Raw genomic sequence first — 19,292 nt, 5'->3', positions numbered from 1 at the left:
GACGTAATTGATGTAATCCTTGGGAAGTGTTATGAGCTTCGTAGGACTCTTTTAAACAGTGGGCCAAGACAAGAATGTATGGTTAGCTGAGTAGGTTACTTAGGAAATACTTGAGAGGAGGGAAATACAAATGCCCACCTCCAGCCCTGCTCTTTGAAACTTCACCTTTAGGAAGGGACCTTTGGCCACCAGTAACCTATTCCCAGGATCAAAAGGCCCAAACAGCATAGAATCATAGAATATTAGGGGTGGAAGAGACCTCAGGAAGTCATCTAGTCCAAGCCCCTGCTCAAAGCAGGACCAATCCCCAATTTTTGGCCCAGCTCCCTAAATGGCCCCCTCAAGGACTGAACTCACAACCCTGGGTTTAGCAGGCCAACGCTCAAAGCACTGAGCTATCCCTCCCCCATAAAGCATAAAGGGATAACTCACAGTCATGAGGGTTCTTGTTCTGTGCACAAGGGGTTATGAACGCCTGACCACAGACCAGACCCTGCTGGGGTTTGAAGGACTATTCACCATCCAGAGCCCTGGTTGGAGTTGGGGTGATCTCTGGTCAGGGCTGGCTCTACAGTTTTTGCCTCCCCAACCAGCGTGCCGAATTGCTGCCTGAAGAAGGGAGCTGCCGCTGAATTGCCGCCGCGGGACTGTGAAGATACAAGCTGATGCCGAATTGCTGCCACGGCAAAAAAACCCATGCCACCCTAACGACGCATAGACTGTTGCCCCTTTAAGATTGCCGCCCCAGTCACCTGCTTGGAATGCTGGTGCCTGGAGCCGGCCCTGTCTCTGGTAAGCTTATTAGCATGTGTCAATATGTTTTCTCTGTAATGCTTTCACCTAAAGAATGTGTTCACTTAGAAAGAGCCCTGTGGTAATTTAACTGTGGCAATTACACTGTGTGCTCTCCATGGGTTGAGTTCCTCCCCACCCCCCAAAAGCTAGGATTACCATAGGTTTGGGTTTTCCTGGACTTTGCCTCTTTTTTGGTAGTCTGCTCTCTGTCCACCTGGACTTTTCAAATAAGAGGCAAAGTGTGGGATTTTTCCTTGGGAAGCAGATGTTGCAGCTCAGAAAGAGCCGTCTCCATGCCTGATTGGTCCCGGCTCTGCATCCACAGCTGATTGCCCCCTGCCTCCCCACTTGCCCCCCCGCAACTGCAGATGCTGGATCCCGCCCACCCTGGCCTGGCCCAGTCTGCCAGGTAAGTGGAGCCAGCAAGTGCCTCTTGGCTGGGACGCCTGCACCAATGCAGGGCCTCACAGCCTGGCCAGGAGGGGTGACAGGGCCAGGTCTCTGCCTCTCCTGGGGGAGTGGGAGAGACCTGCACGGAGGTGCTGACTGATGGGCTGGTGCTGCATCCTGGGCCTCCACCAGCTTCCCTGTCACTATAACAGGGATCACAACACTACCACCTCGAGTGTGAGGCTGCTGGTATTCCCCTCCAGTACCCCACAGGTATCCCCTCCAGCACCCCAAATATCCCCTCCAGCACCCCCAAATACTCCTCCCAGTACACACGCACCTCCTCCCCCATCCCCCCCAGCTGGGGCTCCTGCACATTAGCTACCCTGTGGCCCTGGTTAAATCCCGCCCCCCCCGCCCGGATACCTGTGTGAGACCCAAACAAAACCAGGGCAGATGCCCAGCCCCACAGGCCAACAGTGACCCCCATGGCAGGCCCAGCCCCGCAAGCCTTGGGCAGGTGTGGAATTTGTCCCCAATGCATGGCCCCGTTGACCTGGCCGGAGCTGCCCCCACCCCCTCCAATATGTAAGTCAAACTATGCCTATTGTGCTCTCTCTGTGGAGAAAAGTAAAGTAGTCCTGTTTAGATGGTCTGACTTTGCTGGATAATTCACCATGTAGGCAGGGAGCTGTGCAGCCTGGCAATACCCTGGTCAGGAGTGGAAGAGACATGTGTCGCCTCCCAAGAGAGGGGATGGCCGGGGAACTGGAAGCCTAAGGGTGGGTGCCCTTTCTGGACTATAAAAGGTCAGTACAGGTGCAGTTGCCCTCAACTGTGACACACAACTTGACAACTAAATAAATGGTCTGATTTTTGAAAGTCCTGAATACTCCACAGCTTGCACTGTTGTCACTAAGAACTTCTAGTTGTTCAGCATTTTTGAAAATCAGGCCACCTATTTAGGTGCCAAAATGTGCACTTGGGAGCCTAACTTTGCACACCTATTTTTCAAAAAGTTACGTTTTTGTGTTTAACAAATTCATGCAGGAGATCATGCATTTCTCCTTCCAGACCTGAAGCTAAGGGTCAAGATCCTTTTGAGCAAAGGAGGAAGCAGGAGAAAGCACAAGGCAACAGATCAAAGAGGTGGGTATTGCCTGCACTTAAAATGATAACCACCACCAACAAAAAATTAGTATATGAATTTCTGAATGGTCATGGTGAGCAGCAAAATGGTAACCATAAAGTTCCAGGTGGCCATAGATTTGTTGTAATATTTTACTGGTCGTGAAACCAACATAAACTGTCAATTCAGAAAACATGGTTGACAGTGACCCAAACCTTTTAAAATATCTTGTAAAGAAAAACTTGGAAATGTCAAAGTTTTATAAATCATTGGCTACATTCTTGGAACAGATATCAGCTCAGTAGGTTGTCTGTGAATGAGTAGTATAAAGACTTTAATCAGAGAAGATTGAACAAGGCTGGTTCCATGGCATGGGAAGACCCATATGACCATATCTAAATTATGCTCTTACTGAAAATGTTCAAAGTGTTTGTCACTTTGTTTGAAATGTGTAGCACTGTTAGATATATATTTATATGTACTCTACCCCCTTTGATATAAAAACCAAACTTGTTTCTTATCAAAATACATTGCCACAAATGCTATCTTAACCAAAGCAACTTAAAATAAAAGCATTTACTGTAAGAACTACTATAAATAAATCACTACATTAAATATAGTCTGAAGACCATTGCTCAGGGCCCCCTTCAGAAACAAAAATACAGGGAGAGCGGTTGAAACCTTTTTGCAATTTCCTCATGGGCAACTGTGGTGGGAATTCTATACCCAATTTATAAAATGAAATATCCCCTGTATCTGTTTCACAAGGACATGTACCAGCATGAGTGTGGGATTTAGTGGAACATGGATTTACAACTGGACATTAAATATGGGCATGTGGAAACATTATTATGTAAACTAATACTTAGCTACTTTTTGCTACATTTCCTCAACAGCAACAAAATGGTAGCACAGAAACTAAATGCCAAGTGTAATTTTTTAAACTTGTTTTACAAGAACAAAAAGAAAAAAGTCTTCTGAGGACCAAGGACAATTAGTTACATTTTTTAAACTGGGTGTGTTCTAGTATTCATTCTTTTTTTCTTAATTGACTAAAATTCAAGGCCATATCATAAAGGTCTTGAACAAACATGGCGTGTGCAGTTACATAGATAAAAAGTTAGCATAAAAACTTCTTTTTCTGTTGTGAAGTCTTAAATGTAGCCAGATTCTGCTTCTACTGAACTCAATGGAAGTTTTCCATCAATTTCAATTTTTACCAAAAACAAGCTCCAGGATTATTATTTTTTAAATGCATTACTAAGAATCTTTGGAATATTTTTTTATCCTCTGGGTTTCTTGCCTTCCATAGTCCACTGTGATGACCCATTCATTGCTCAAGTAGGAGCTTTATCTCAAGATGGCTGCAGTTTAGACATATATAGACTATTATAATGTTAGAGATGGATGTAAGTGGTGCACAAACTTTATGCTGGCCCTCTGCACAGAGATGAATTTCACCTTTTCAGAATGCCACATGACAGGTGAGTGAAAACCATAAGGAATAGTGCTTTAAGATGCAGCTATAGCCCCTTCATCTGGGCTCTAACTCGTTGAACAACACACTAGAGATTGAACCAGAAACCTCCAGAGCTAAAAGCCCGAGTCTCTACAGCTTGAGCTAAGCAGCCTGGCACTGCAACTGGGCACCGTAATATTTACGCCCTCTGTGGGTCAGACATGCATAATATGCACTGATCAGAGGGTTACGTACACCCACAACCTTACTCTGATCTCTTGGGGTAGACAGCCAAGCCCCACTTTTGGTTGAGGTTGCATTATGTATTGGTAGTCAGTGTTACTTTCCGGAACATAGATAGTCCACCATAACATGGACCATAACAGTTTACCTTAAACCTGTGGGATGGCAGCAGCCATCTAATGTCTATTGTGCCACAGACTATTAGATGAATGCCTTGATAACTCACAGCTGGTGTATTCATTTACTGGAGTACATTTCCTTTCCGAACTTAATAGTGTTAAGAAGTAGGGCGACATTTTTTGGCTGAGACATTGGTCATTGAAAAATGCAGATTCACCAGCATTGAACTGTTTCATGAATTGTGTTGGTTTCGCTGAACCGTTTAGTTAAACAATAATCTGAAAAAGAACATTTCATTGTGACATTTTCATATTTTCTTTAATTTTATTTTAAAAAAATCAAAAATGTTTTTAAATGTTCAAAATTGAACCTGACACATTTTATTTTGATTTGAACAAAACTTTTTTTGTTCAACCCAAAATGAATTTATTTTATTTAGGTTTGCCAAAAATTGGAGATTTTTCATGTTCATGACAACCCGAAATGAGACTATTCTTGATTTTTCAGAATTGCGAGAAAACTGAAAAAATACCCAGCTCTAGTGAGGAAGACAGCAATTTGTGACACCACTACCAGGGCAAATCTCCTACCTGCAGGAGAGTTAGTACTGCAAAGCTCTCTGTTTCTCCAGCCTTCCAGTCTCTAAGTAAGAGGTAACACTTGCTCCTTGATGGAAAACAAAGGACTTGAAGAAGAGGGAAGGAGGCACAGAGAGAGAAAGAGAGATGCATATTTAAAGTGAAAGATAAAATTTCCAGAAGCAAGGAAACTTTCATTTAGGTGCAACTGAGCAGATCATGAGACAGAGAGATTTTTGGTACATGCTCTTTGGTACATGTCACCATAGTGGCAGGTATCTGTTGATGAGAATGTGGAGCTCCTATACTTTTGAATATTACGTAGCTGCACATGCTATACTGAAGGACCAGATTGTATTCACTCTGCTGAACAGCACAGGAAATAAAACTTTCACTCTATTATGGAGTCTGATGCAGACAGACACACCAGGAACAAAAGCACATGCAGAGATCCTATAAAGCTCCGGAGCCACTGGTGATTGCTGTGGGATTTTGGCTACATAAAAGAAGCCAAGAAGAGGAAGGAAAAACTTCACAGTTTATTGCAGTCTTAAACATGGTGGACACAGTATTAACTGATGCCCTTCATGACAGGCTGGGCTATGTAGTTAAGCAATACAGAAACAAGTGCCTATTGTCTGAGCAAGGTGTGTCATACCACAAGGTCATGGACATTGCTGTAAGAGAATCCCAAGTGGTGAATGTGTCTAACAAAGTCCACAAGCTAGCAGAATTTTCACTTCACATATCATTACTTCAGAATGTTACTGATGTGACAAGATGGGTCACTCAGAAGCAAAGACCTGGCATGGTGCAAAGACCTGATGGGCTGGTAGTGGGGTGAAAAGAGACATGTTGACTGCATGTTGTGGCATAAGGCACATGGCTGCAGGCAAGAGGTAGTAAATGGGGCATAAGGAGGCAAGAATGGAAGGTGAAGGATTGTCAAATTGTGACAATGAAAGGGGCTAGAGCCAGAAAACAGAGGGAGAAAGAAGAAAACAAACAAACAAACTTGCATGTCTTCACTATTGTAGGCCTTTTTGTAGCTCTGGGTAATTCCATTATCTGATGCAGTGGTTATAGCAAAGTCAGTCACCTTCCTCTGTGATCTATATCATTTGCAAAGCAAATTGCCCCTCATGTTCAACAGTCACAAACAAGTAGATTGCCATTCTTTCTAATGAAGGGTGATCCATCCTTCCTGGTCCAAAGGAGCCATAAGAATTGGCTAGAACATTGCATGACAACAATGAAAGCTGAAACAGGTCTGTGACGGGGTGTCAAAACTGCACACAGGAGAAGAAGGGGTTAATTAGATCCAGAGAGCCTGGGTACACCTGAAGAGAGTGTGGCAGACTCAAGAGAAGATTCCCAGGGCAGCTGGACGAGGCCAAGGGGAGAGGCAGCCTTGGATCCCCTCCTGAGAGAAGAGGATGAGCAAGAGCCATGGATAAGGGGCTATGGAAAAGCTGTAGGAGAGGATTAGCTACTGTGGTGGGCCCTGGGAAGGGATAAAATTCGAGCAAGGAGGGCCTGCGAGTCAACATCCTGAGAACAGGACAGAGGATTCAGGGGGGAAAGGAAAAGTGACTGAAATTTCAAGCCCTTTAGGGGATGAGGTCTAGGGGTACTTCTTGTTTGACACCATTTGGCAGCAAGACCAGGATTGAAAAGAGACCCAGGAGGGACAAAAGATGTTGGAGGAGATTACATGTGAAGGGCATCATGGTGGACATTACCTGAGACTCGAAGGACAGTGGTACCCCAGAAAGTTGGGACTAGAGTGGGCTATGGCCAGAGGGCCAAGTCATCTCAATGCTGGACAACCCAAATCTCAACGGAGAGCTGAGGCAGAATTGTGGAAATGCTGCATCATGCCAGAAGGGGGCGATTCAGGACAGTGAGTCAGTTACAAGGTCCAACCACAGTGCTGCAGGAACAGCTGCTACTTTTAAGAGGGAATTGGGGAACATGAAAGGCATCTCTGTAGAGCTGAACATTAAGTCAGACAACTAACCAGGTGATGCGAGGTGAGAATAGAAACATAGGTCATCAAATGTTGAAGCGGATCTTAAACCTCTGATCAAGGCATGAATTCTTTATTGACTGAGAAAATGGGCAACTTCCCATTATGCCACCATTCCAATCTGTGGAAACACCATTGTGACTATAAAGCTAGTATTTTATTCAGACTAAAATCCACTTCCTCTGATCTCTGCTTCTTTTGCAGTGGGTGAAAAGCTTAGCAAAACTGACCTGTGCCAAACTTACTTATAAATGCAAATGGTGGAAAAATCTCAGGGTTTACTAACAACAGTGATACCCTGGCAGTGTTCGCAAAAAGAAAAGGAGTACTTGTGGCACCTTAGAGACTAACCAATTTATTTGAGCATAAGCTTTCGTGAGCTACAGCTCACTTCATCGGATGGCAGTGTTGTTTATCTTCTGGAACCAGCTTTGTTTCAGAGGGCTTTGGAGAGGAATGCTGGGGATACACTACTACCTAGTCATTGGTCAGAATGAAAGTTAGCAAGATGATGTACAGATTCTTGGCATGTTGAGCATTATAGTCTGAGAGTTCATAATGGCAAATGCAAAGTTTTCCAGCATTCCCTAATATGTGGGCCATATGGGTGATTCTAATGGTTTTCACAAGGTACCCACAAAGGTTAAGACCATGGTGGATGTTCCTGTTCTTGAAAATTCTGAATATATTTAGTTCCTTTCTGGGATTATTGAATTACTATAGATTCTTCTTGCATATGACAGGTTTCAGAGTAACAGCCGTGTTAGTCTGTATTCGCAAAAAGAAAAGGAGGACTTGTGGCACCTTAGAGACTAATCAATTTATTTGAGCATAAGCTTTCGTGAGCTAGCTGTAGCTCACGAAAGCTTATGCTCAAATAAATTGGTTAGTCTCTAAGGTGCCACAAGTACTCCTTTTCTTTTTATAGATTCTTCATTCCTCATCTACCTACAGTTCTAAATATTCTTCTAGATCAAAGAAAAACCTAAGGCCCTATCTCCAATCACTGCACTCCATGTATGTTGTACATCATTTTATATTGCAAGCTCTTTGGGACAGACAGTGTTGCAGCTGCAGCATTTCTAGTGAAGACATAGCCTAAGTTTCTACACTTTCTATTCCTCTGATGTTCCAGCTGCATCCTGCACAGTCACAGTATCTGCAAACCTAATGCTCTAAGGATTGTGGGAGTGAGGCTGAAAATGGGTGTGCTTTGCTATTCTCTCTGTGCTTTTTCTGCTGGGGAAATGGGGTTTTGGTTTTTTGTGTGTTTAGTTTTGTGGTTGTTAGGTTAATTTCAGGCTCTTTTGTTTTAGCAGCTTTTTGTCAGCCCTCTGGGCTGTCATGGCCAGCCCAGGGGGACAGAGACCTCAATTTGTGTGGTGTCTAAGGCTTTAACCCGTGGCCATGGGTTGTAGATTTTGCCTCTGTGAAGGAGTGGGTTCTAGCTATGGGGAAGGTGATTGGGTTTAAACATGTGAGGTATGCCTCCCACATGAGAGAGGCTGTTATTGTGTGTGTTGCCACACTTAGGCTGGTTGAGGGATTTTCGTCCCTTTAGTGCCTCTCTCAACACCTTCTGTTAAAGTCTCTATCTCTAATGTGCCTTCTTTCTTAGGAAATGAGCAGCTGGCTAGAGACCTGGTGGGTTATGGGAAGATCACTAGCCCTATCAGGAGGATTCCTTTGGGCTGTAAAACCCCAGAGGTTCGGCATGTCTTCTCCTTTCATCGGCAGGTTTATGTGATATTAAACAATGCTTCCAAAGTGTTAAAAGTTTCCCTGAATTATAGGATTGGGGAGCGTGACTACGCAGTGTTTGTTGCCACTGAGGACAGGGCCTGTTTTGGGAAGCTGACACATTTGTTCAATCGGTGCCCTAAGAAGAGATAGGCTGCCCCTGAGAATGGCGACCCTAGGAATACAGTGGTTTCTGAGAGTAAAACACAGGGTGAGGTGGCTCTGGCAGAAACTGGGTCACAACAGGCTCCAGCTGTCTCTGGGGATGTTGGTCCTGGGGGGTTCCAACCCCAGGGGAGATGGCATTACTGGTTCTGTGGCTCCTGACTCAGCGGCCTCCTGGCTTGAGCCTGACTTCGAAATGGACGCTGAGCCTCTTGCTATGGAATCCAGGGCCTAGACTGAGGATTCTGGCTTGCAAGCGAAGCCCCAAAGCAAAAGATGTCCGTTAAAGGCAGAGGGGGCTCTAGTTTTTGAGGGTGCTGCAAAGTGGGTTAGTTTGCTCAGGGTAGTTGGGAAGCAAACTGCTGAGGGTGGCCCTTTGGTTGGGAGCATGGAGAATTCTCAGGTATTAATTTTGCTGGCTTTGTCCCAGCAGCCGCCTCCCTCTGGTCTCTCTGAGTCTCCCCGCTTGAGGTCAGTAGTGACTCAGCTTGCGGGGGCTGACAAACTCACAGACTCTTTGGGTCCTGAGCTGCCTGAGTGGGGATATACCCTGGATATTATTGGTAGGTAAGTTTCTGGATGAGACTAAGGGGAAATGTGGAGTAGAGGTGGTGGATTGTTTTCCTGACCTTAATCTGTTTTTGTTATCTGCTCAGTATGTGATGAGACATGTCTCTGTGTGTCTGAGTTTGACAAACAGAAGTGGTACAGATGAAAAAAAACGGTGATCAAATGGCGTGTCTCTTTGACCAATAGAAATGTTGGGGATTAATGGATATAGGAGAATTTGATGTTTTTGTTTGGGTTTTTTTTTCCTTTGTCCATCTTTTTCTTATTTTTTCTGTTGACTATTGGTCTGGTGAATAATTTTGTATGCGGCTCGCTGAATGTGAATGGGTGTAGGGACATTAAAAAAAAAAAAGTATAGCTCTCTTTGAGTACCTGTCCCAGAAAAAAAGTGGACATTTCATTTTTTCAGGAGATGCACACATATTCTTGGTTTGCTGGATAGGAGATAGGAGGTTTTTCTGAGTCATGGTACCACTGTAAGCAAAAGGATTGCCGTTCTCATTGTGGACATGGTGAAGCCTGATTCAGTGGTTGTGCAGGAAGTTGTTTCAGGACATTTATTCAAGCTACTTTTGAGCACAATCATTTTTTTAATGAATGTTTATGCTCCTACTGTGGGGAAAGACAGGGTGTGGGTTTTTTCGGTGCTTGAGTGCTTTTTTGACAAGTTGTTTGACAAGTGATATTTTAATTTTGGGGGAAGATTTTAATTGCACTCTTAATGAGAGATTGGATAGGAATCATTTTGAACCACATCCATTGTCTGCTCAGCTGTTTGCAACCCTTTCACAGGCTGCTGACCTGACTGATGTGTGGCGACATGTTCACCCTTACGCAAGCAGTATACCTAGTTGAGTTCTGGTGCTGGCTCTTTCTTTATGGCCCATTTGGACAATATTTATGGTTTTACTTATCATTTGTCTCATTTACTTTCCAGTTGTATTGCCCACACTGGGATTTCAGAGTACGGTTTGGTCTTATTTATGTTGTCTCTTCCTTCTATGCAAGGCAGCCATCCATACTGGCATTTTAACTCGCCTTTTGCAAGGTGTTCACTTTTGGGACTCTTTCAATTATTTTTGGGGAGCCTGGCTGGCCTCAGAAAATGTTTATCCACCTTGCACCATTGCATCAAGGAGGGGAAAAGTTAATATTAATGTTTTTGTCAGCAATAAACACAGCAGACAACCCTGGGCTTTTGCTAGAATAGGAAGAATTAGAGTTGGGGGATGTGGAACCTGAAAAAGCCTCTCATGGCAGTAATGAATCGCTGGGCTGCATGAGAGCTAGAAATATAAAAAGATGCTCTTGTGGGACTTATTAGATAGCAACATTCAGGGTGCACTGGTTAGAGCCCTTCTCAAATGCATGCACCTACTCAGTTTTTCTTGAGCTTGGAATACAAACGTGTGGATCTTCTGAATTTCCTTTTAATAGCTTAGGCCATAAGTCATTGTGTGTGAGTGTGGTAAAGATTCCTCATTTTAGAATGCTTGTTGATTTTCCCGATAGAGTATGGAAAAGAGAGCTCCTGGTGGCGGACCATCCATCCAGCCTGGCGAACTGTATATAAGCTTCCGATTGCAAAGCGTATGGGTGATCTCCAATGGAGAATTCTTCACAGGGCCATTGCCACGACTGCATTTGTGCATTGTTTGACTCTGCAGGTGTCCACGCCATGTCCTTTTTGTGACACGGAGATGTTTTGCATATATTTCTTACTTGTTCCAGGTTACAACCATTATTTGTTTTACTTCAGGGTATTTTTCAGTTATTGTCCCTTGATTTTTCTCTTACTGTATTTATTTTTACTGTTAAGTATAGGGTCACAAATAGATCTATGGTATGCCTTGCAAACTTTATTTTGGGTCAAAGATGGGTCATTTTAAAAAGTAGACTATGTAAATTATTTGGTACTGGGATTGCTGCTGTTCTTCAGGTTTTTAGATTTTTAGTGTTTTTTTGCCTTCATTTGAAATTTAGATATTATACTCTTATAAGCAATCTGGATCAGTTTATTCAGTGGTGGGCAGTTGGAAATGCACTTTGTACGGTTTGGGATTGGCAACTGTTTTTGAACTTGTAGTTTTAAACGTAAAAAGGTCTCCTTCTCTCTCTCTCTCTCTCTCTCTCTCTCTCTCTCTCTCTGTGCTTTTACAGAACTTCATTCAATAGGGCTCTTGATACAGATCAGCCCTCTATGTGCTACTGTAATATACATTTTAAATAAAAAAAATCCTAAAATAGTAAGTTTATTAAATGCATTTTGATCCCAGTTTACCAATATGATTGGTGTGTAATGTATCCCCACACAGAGTGGAATTGGGAGAGAATTTCAAGGACACAAGACAGGAAGCAACTCTGAACAAACTGGATGGGAAGATTTAGAACTTCTATGTAGAGTGTAGAAATTGTGTCAATATGTATATGGACAAAGAATTGTGCTTCTGAGAGCTCCATCTTTTCATGTCTGTATTTGGGCTTCACAAACTATTACATCTTTAGCTGCCTGTAGAATGCAAAGATGGACTTCTTATTACCTATCCACCCTTTTGTGATTTAGCCATAGGGCCAAGATGCTGAAGACCCGCCAAAGTCAGCTGGCAGCCTGCAGGGGGTTCCAGGGTGAGAAAAGAACTGCAGCCCCACACCCAGCCTCTAGGAGGTGCTCAAGAGATTAATGCCCCCATTACAGTTAGTTTATGTAATTTTCCAGTCATCCAGCTTTCATAGTGGTGGGCACATAGAAAGACAGATTCATAAGTAAGAAAGCACTCAGAATGTGCCAATACTCTCCAGTTGCCTACCTGGTTTTGCAAGGGCAAACACTAGAAGATCAGAAAAGCGAATGTCCTGTTATTCTAGATGACTAGTTTAGTCAGCACATACTTACTGCAGCATATTTGAGTTATTATTCACCACTCTTAAAACAACAGATGCTGGGTCAGCTTCATGCTGGACGTAGTGAAAGGATGCATCTGAAAGAAACTGCCTGATGTCACTTTTGATGGCCTCATTTGGATCACACCATTGAAGAGAGGGCAAAAACCTTCTTCCTTGTGAATCAGATTATAAAGAATATGCTTAAACTGGCACCACTGCATATGTGATCATGGCCTGAGAATCCATGGCAGGATATTCAGGTGGATTTTGTTGGGTGTTTTTGTTGAGGACATATGTTCTTGGTGGTCACTGATGCTTATTCAAAGTGGCCAGAGATCTGTGTAATGGCCTTCACGTCTGTTGAGTATGCTACCAAGATGTATGTGAAATGTTCAGTCAGTCTGCCAGGACAACTACAGAGGGACAAAGAAATTTTATTTCTATCTTCTGAGTTCAAAACTCTTGCAGTTTAATGGGGAAGGAGGTCATATTAAATCAGCACCAGACCATCCAGCTAATTCTTCATTGAGAAAAACCCAATGTATGCATAAAGGCTTAGCTAACTTGTTAACTTACTGAAACACCGGCTCACACCACAAGAATGGAGTCCCCAGTACTTCTAGTTAGAGGACATTTCTTTCAATTTACTGAAACGATTGGGGATGATTCATAAGGCACAAGAACAACAGGTGCCTTGGGAGATACGAGTCAACACCAGGACAAGTAATAGCTCACAAATATCTTATACAGCTTAAATGGGTTCCTGGTTATCCCTTAGCAAGACAGGACCAGTATCATGCACAAGGAGCACATAAATGGCCTCACATCCCAGAGACATGTTGCTCAGGTTTTAGACACATGTTTATCAGTTCTTCCATTCCAGAGCTTTCTCTAATATCAATGTTAGCAGATGGCCCTTTGTCAACATGTTTTCAAAAGTAAGTGATGCTTTCATGTGATATTTGCTTTGACTACTTCATGCTACAGTTAAAGTTCCAGTTCCTCTACAGACATTTGGGTACATCATGCTTCCTGGTCTAGGACAGAATTCATAGTAGTCAATCCCCATTTTCTTGTTAATAATAGTCAAATATTAGAGCATTCCATGGGGGGAGAGCAATATGTTACATCTAGTGATTGCATAGTTTTGCACTGAGTGATTATTTCATATTAACACTGTATATAAAAACTAATGTGCAGATCCTTAGTTGATGTAAACTGGCATAACTCTATTGGTGTCAATGGACCTCTGCTGATTAACACCAACTGAGGATCTAACCCCATGTGATGCCTGTCGAAGAATAAATGAGAAACGTGTTTGTTGCTGACCTCCAGCTCTTGTAGTCTGTCTTTATTTGAGAAATAAGTTTGGAACATAAACAGGTTGAACCATACGACACAGCTATCTTTTCACTCCCTTCTGTGGCATGCTACCAGCAGGAGAGGTAGGACCAGAAACTTGGCAGCTGAGCACAGGGGGTCACAGGTGCAGGAGAGGAAGAATAAGACAAAACCAGAAGAGCAGATTGCGGGTTTTTAAGCATAGGTTTAATTCCTCTTATTATATGAAACTAAATAAGGAAAGACAGGAAGATGCGGAGGGCCTGAAAATGTAGAGAGAGCATGGAATATGGAAGCCTTGAAACAGGAACGTGAGCCTACAACCACCAGTAGAGATTCCAGCCAAGACAGCCTTCTTTATGTACTTTTCCATGCTATAGCGTATAACAATCCATTTACTCACAAGAATGTTTTCTTATTATATTTTGAGTAATGTCCTGCTGATCTAAAAAGCTTAAGGGTCCCACAAGCCCTTCAAATTTGTAATACCCCCTTTCAGTCCACTTTCTTTCCCTTTGGAGCTGTGCAGCCCTGGGGTACATAACTGAGAGATGTCCACTTCAGTCAGGGGAGCAAGCTTCATGAATCACCAAACAACAGTGCTCAAATGGGAAAAGCTCTTTCTTTGTACCAATTTGTGGACTTTAAGAAATGAATGGAAAGTAGAGCTTTGAAAACCCCTAGAGAGCAATCATGCTCACTTTCTCTCTTGGCCTCTTCAAGCTTGTAAGTCTCAGGGTGGTTTAATTAAAGTCCTTAAAACTCTAACAGTAACATTCAAATACTTAATTTTTTTCCCTCTGGATTCACAGAATTTCCATCCCTCTTTCTCATGTCACTCTCACTCTGTAGTAAAACAACTGAGTCACACACTGGTACATAAATATTAGCAGATTTTTAGGCTTGCTGTATTTTTTTTCTTTCGGCCTATTGGGCAAACAGCCTAGAAGGGCTAAGTTATTTGCCAGAATTTGAATTTCTGGCAAACAGCGCAGATCCAGTAGAAATCTCAAATCATATTTCAGGAATGCCATCCTTGTACTGTGCCTTTCCAACTCTTTTCTCTGCACACTAAGAGTATTATGGGGAAATGTGTTCCAGAAATGTGAAAAGTGATGCAGTGGGAAATGTACCAGAACCATCTTTCCACTTATGGGGTTGCAGTTGTCCAAAAAACACAATTAATTAGTCTGATTGAACTGTTTAGCTCCCCAATAAAAGCTTTTTGTGTGATTATATGAAGAACCATTGGTAGAGTAGACTTCATACTGAAATAATTAGTGGAAGTTTTAATTACATTCTGATAAGTAAGATACTAGTTTGTTTGGTACACTGCAAACATGGAAAACACATGCGCTATGGAACACAGTATATAGGAGTTTAGATTAGAGGTGCTGATGAACTATCTGGAGATTATGTACTTGTCAGGCACATAATGTGTCTGAATTTGAAAAGCAGCCTCTCATTTTGTTCCTGCAATGTTGAGGGTGTAAATAATTGCAGGTGATTTTCTATCACTTATGGCTAGAAAGTGAATTAAACTAAACTGAATTAAGGCCACTTCTGTCTTGAATAAGAGTGTCCACAGAGGGATTTAATGCAGTTTAATTAATCTCCAATTTGCATTTACACCTTTACTTAATTCATATTAACTTTTCTGAGCAGTTGAATATAGACAAGTCCTAAGCCCTGGTCTACACTAGGACTTTAGGTCGAATTTAGCAGCGTTAAATCGATGTAAACCTGCACCCATCCACACGATGAAGCCGTTTATTTCGACTTAAAGGGCTCTTAAAATCGATTTCCTTACTCCACCCCTGACAAGTGGATTAGCGCTTAAATCGGCCTTGCCGGGTCGAATTTGGGGTACTGTGGACACAGTTCGATGGTATTGGCCTCCGGGAGCTATCCCAGAGTGCTCCATTGTGACTGCTGTGGACAGCACTCTCAACTCAGATGCACGATTGTTTGTCATTGCTCTGACGCAGGGAGGGGCGACTGACGACACGGCTTACAGGGTTGGCTTACAGGGAGTTAAAATCAACAAAGGGGGTGGCTTTACATCAAGGAGTATTTCAGGCAGGACTTCACGGAGGGTTCCAATAAGAAATGGTGCACCTAAGTTATTGTTCTTATTGGAACAAGGAGGTTAGTCTGGCCTCTGATTGATACATGGCTAGATTTACCTCGCTGCACCTTCTCTGTGAGTGACTGCAGTGTGACCTAGAGGAATGAGTCCCCTAGATGGGGGGCGGGTTTGCAAATGAGTACAACACAAATCTGGTCTATTTCTTGTTTTCATAGAATCATAGAATCATAGAATATAAGGGTTGGAAGGGACCCCAGAAGGTCATCTAGTCCAACCCCCTGCTCAAAGCAGGACCAATTCCCAGTTAAATCATCCCAGCCAGGGCTTTGTCAAGCCTGACCTTAAAAACCTCTAAGGAAGGAGATTCTACCACCTCCCTAGGTAACGCATTCCAGTGTTTCACCACCGTCATAGTGAAAAAGTTTTTCCTAATATCCAATCTAAACCTCCCCCACTGCAGCTTGAGACCATTACTCCTCGTTCTGTCATCTGATACCATTGAGAACAGTCTAGAGCCATCCTCTTTGGAACCCCCTTTCAGGTAGTTGAAAACAGCTATCAAATCCCCCCTCATTCTTCTCTTCTGCAGGCTAAACAATCCCAGCTCCCTCAGCCTCTCCTCATAACTCATGTGTTCCAGACCCCTAATCATTTTTGTTGCCCTTCGCTGGACTCTCTCCAATTTATCCACATCCTTCTTGAAGTGTGGGGCCCAAAACTGGACACAGTACTCCAGATGAGGCCTCACCAATGTCGAATAGAGGGGAACGATCACGTCCCTCGATCTGCTCGCTATGCCCCTACTTATACATCCCAAAATGCCATTGGCCTTCTTGGCAACAAGGGCACACTGCTGACTCATATCCAGCTTCTCGTCCACTGTCACCCCTAGGTCCTTTTCCGCAGAACTGCTGCCTAGCCATTCGGTCCCTAGTCTGTAGCTGTGCATTGGGTTCTTCCGTCCTAAGTGCAGGACCCTGCACTTATCCTTATTGAACCTCATCAGATTTCTTTTGGCCCAATCCTCCAATTTGTCTAGGTCCTTCTGTATCCTATCCCTCCCCTCCAGCGTATCTACCACTCCTCCCAGTTTAGTATCATCCGGTTTAGTTTTGATCCACTCCATCTATCTTTTACATCTTTGGCTGGCAGCAGACGGTGCAGAAGGACTGCATGCCATCCACATCTCATGGCTGCTCACCATAAGATGGTTCAATAGGATTGACTGCAGGACTACAGAGAATGACCTGATCAGGTCACTCCAAATTTAGTCCCTGCGCCCATGTCTGCCCAGGAGCTCCTGATCGACCTCACACAGGTGACCAGGAGCACCTCGGACATGACAATGACGGCTACCAGTCCTATTGCACCATCTGCTGCCACAAGGCAATGGGTTGCTGCTGCTGTGTAGCAATGCCGTACCGCGTCTGCCAGCACCCAGGAGACATATGGTGACAGTGAGCTAGCGGGCACCATGCTTGCTGTGGTATGGCGTCTGCACAGGTAACTCAGGAAAAAAGGCGCGAAACGATTGTCTGCCCTTGCTTTCACGGAGGGAGGGAGGGAACGGGGGCCTGACGACATGTACCCAGAACCACCCGTGACAATTTTTTAGCCCCATCAGGCATTGGGATCTCAACCCAGAATTCCAAGGGGCAGCAGAGACTGTGGGAACTGTGGGATAGCTACCCACAGTGCAGCGCTCCGGAAGTCGACTCTAGCCTCGGTACTGTGGAAGCACTCTGCCGAGTTAATGCACTTAGAGCATTTTCTGTGGGGACACACACACTCGAATATATAAAACCGATTTCTAAAAAACCGACTTCTATAAATTTGACCTAATTTCGTAGTGTAGACATACCTTTAGATATCTTTCACTCCCTGTTTGAATGCTTTAGGACAGGGGTCTTGATCCTACAGCACCTAATGCACCGTTGATTATTTCTGTTTGTTTGCAGTCAGTGGGCCAGATTTTCTACTCAGTTACACCAATGAAAGCCAAGACTCACTTCTCTGCAGTCAGCACAGTTCTGCTGTTGTAAACACCAGAAAAATGAGAGAAGAAGCAAGGCCAGTAACTGTGACCCAGCGCTGTGTTAGGGGTATGGTTGGAGGAGTTTCCTTACAACCAGCAGGGATACAAGTTCAACTTTTGTGTTAAATGAAAGCTTCAATGTTGAAGAGGAGGCATCACCTGAGCAGTGGTAGTCTGACGTGGCACTGCATGCCCACAAAATCCGCTCCCATGTTCTAGACAGAGAATAACCTGAAATGTAAGGTCTGTCTATAGTGAAAGAAAAAAGAACTGCTAGGAAGCACCCTTTGAATATATGTAAGCTTCAGCTGAGGGCTAGGAATCCTGTATATCCCTCAGACTCCAAAGGAAATGGACCCCCCCTACTTTTTAAGAGGCCACTACGATCTCCCTGAGTTTTGTTTCACTTGACCACATAAATGACTAGCCATTTTCTAAAGCTGCTTTTGTATATGGGAGCTCTTCTACTTCTCACCCAGTTGCAAGCAGGAAGTGTGATTTCAGTGGCCTTTCACCCAGGCCTGTTGCAACAGATGATTCCAGGACTAGACCCTAAATCCTGTCCTGCACACAGACAGGAAGCATTCCTTTCCTAGGGTTAAATGCGGCAGGAGCTGGCTCTGGAGCCTCTCTTCTAATTAGCTGCTGCAGGTGGAGAGCTGTGCAAGTCGCTAGGATTGTTTTTATAGCTATCACATCTTTATGTGGCTGAAGTGGTTTTTTCCACTGTAACTTGGCCGATTTTGCAAGAGAAATATTTTAGGTCACATTATCATTTTTCCCCCCATGGAAAGCTTATAAAAATTAATCTGTAAGTAAATTGTTAGGGAAAAACATTAGCGAGCGTGTTTTTAAATGGATAATCTTAAAAGGAGCCCATTCCAGGGGAGTAACAAAGTAAAAGCTGTGGGCCAGCTCCTGATCTCCACCTCACTTCCCCCACCCAAGCTAACACCAGACTCAGCTAACCCTCCAGTGATTGTTTTCCTAATTATTGAATTTAATGCTGGTGAGAATGCCTGACTGATTACCTTTGAGACGGAAGCTCTTTGTTTATTATCCACAGAACAAGTACAACACAGGTAGTGCAGTGCAATCTTTCCTACGCTGCCTTGCTAATCTATCTCAACTCCTACCTATATGGGTGGGAAAGTTAGTTCAGGCCCATTCATTTCATTGCCTGTCTGGCAGGGTGACCAGATTTCTTGATAAAAATCAGGATTCTCATGATATTAGGGACTTTGTCCCATGTCCCGGTCAAAGTACAGTTGGAACGTTGTTTGTCCCGATTGTTCGCAGGGCTGAAGGAGCCCACGCCGCACCATGCCACGTGGGGCTGAAGGAGGCTCCTTCGGTGCTGCATGGCAGGGCTCCTTCAAGGAGCCCTACAGTACAAGGTAGGCTTATGTGCATGTTCTATTTTTTTAAAAATCTTATATATGCAACTGTTCCCCCTGCCCCCAGAAAAAAAAGTCTCGATTCTTCACACTTTCTATCTGGTCAACCTACTCTCTGCTGAGGTTGCAAGCATGGGTCCCAGTTGTGCTGGTGGTGGCAGTTTGTTGTGTGTGGATATCCCTGTACTGGGTACTGGATTGAACCCACCACAGAGGCCCATGAGATGGTAGCAATTTCAGTCCCTATCAGTCTGTGCTAATTCAAACCAAAGACCTTGATAAAAGAGACTCCATTGCCGTTAGTAACATGTAGCAATGCAGGCTCCCTG

Source organism: Caretta caretta, chromosome 2 (assembly GCF_965140235.1).
Source record: "Caretta caretta isolate rCarCar2 chromosome 2, rCarCar1.hap1, whole genome shotgun sequence".
Classification (NCBI taxonomy): domain Eukaryota; kingdom Metazoa; phylum Chordata; order Testudines; family Cheloniidae; genus Caretta; species Caretta caretta.
Note: the sequence above shows the minus strand (reverse complement) of the source record.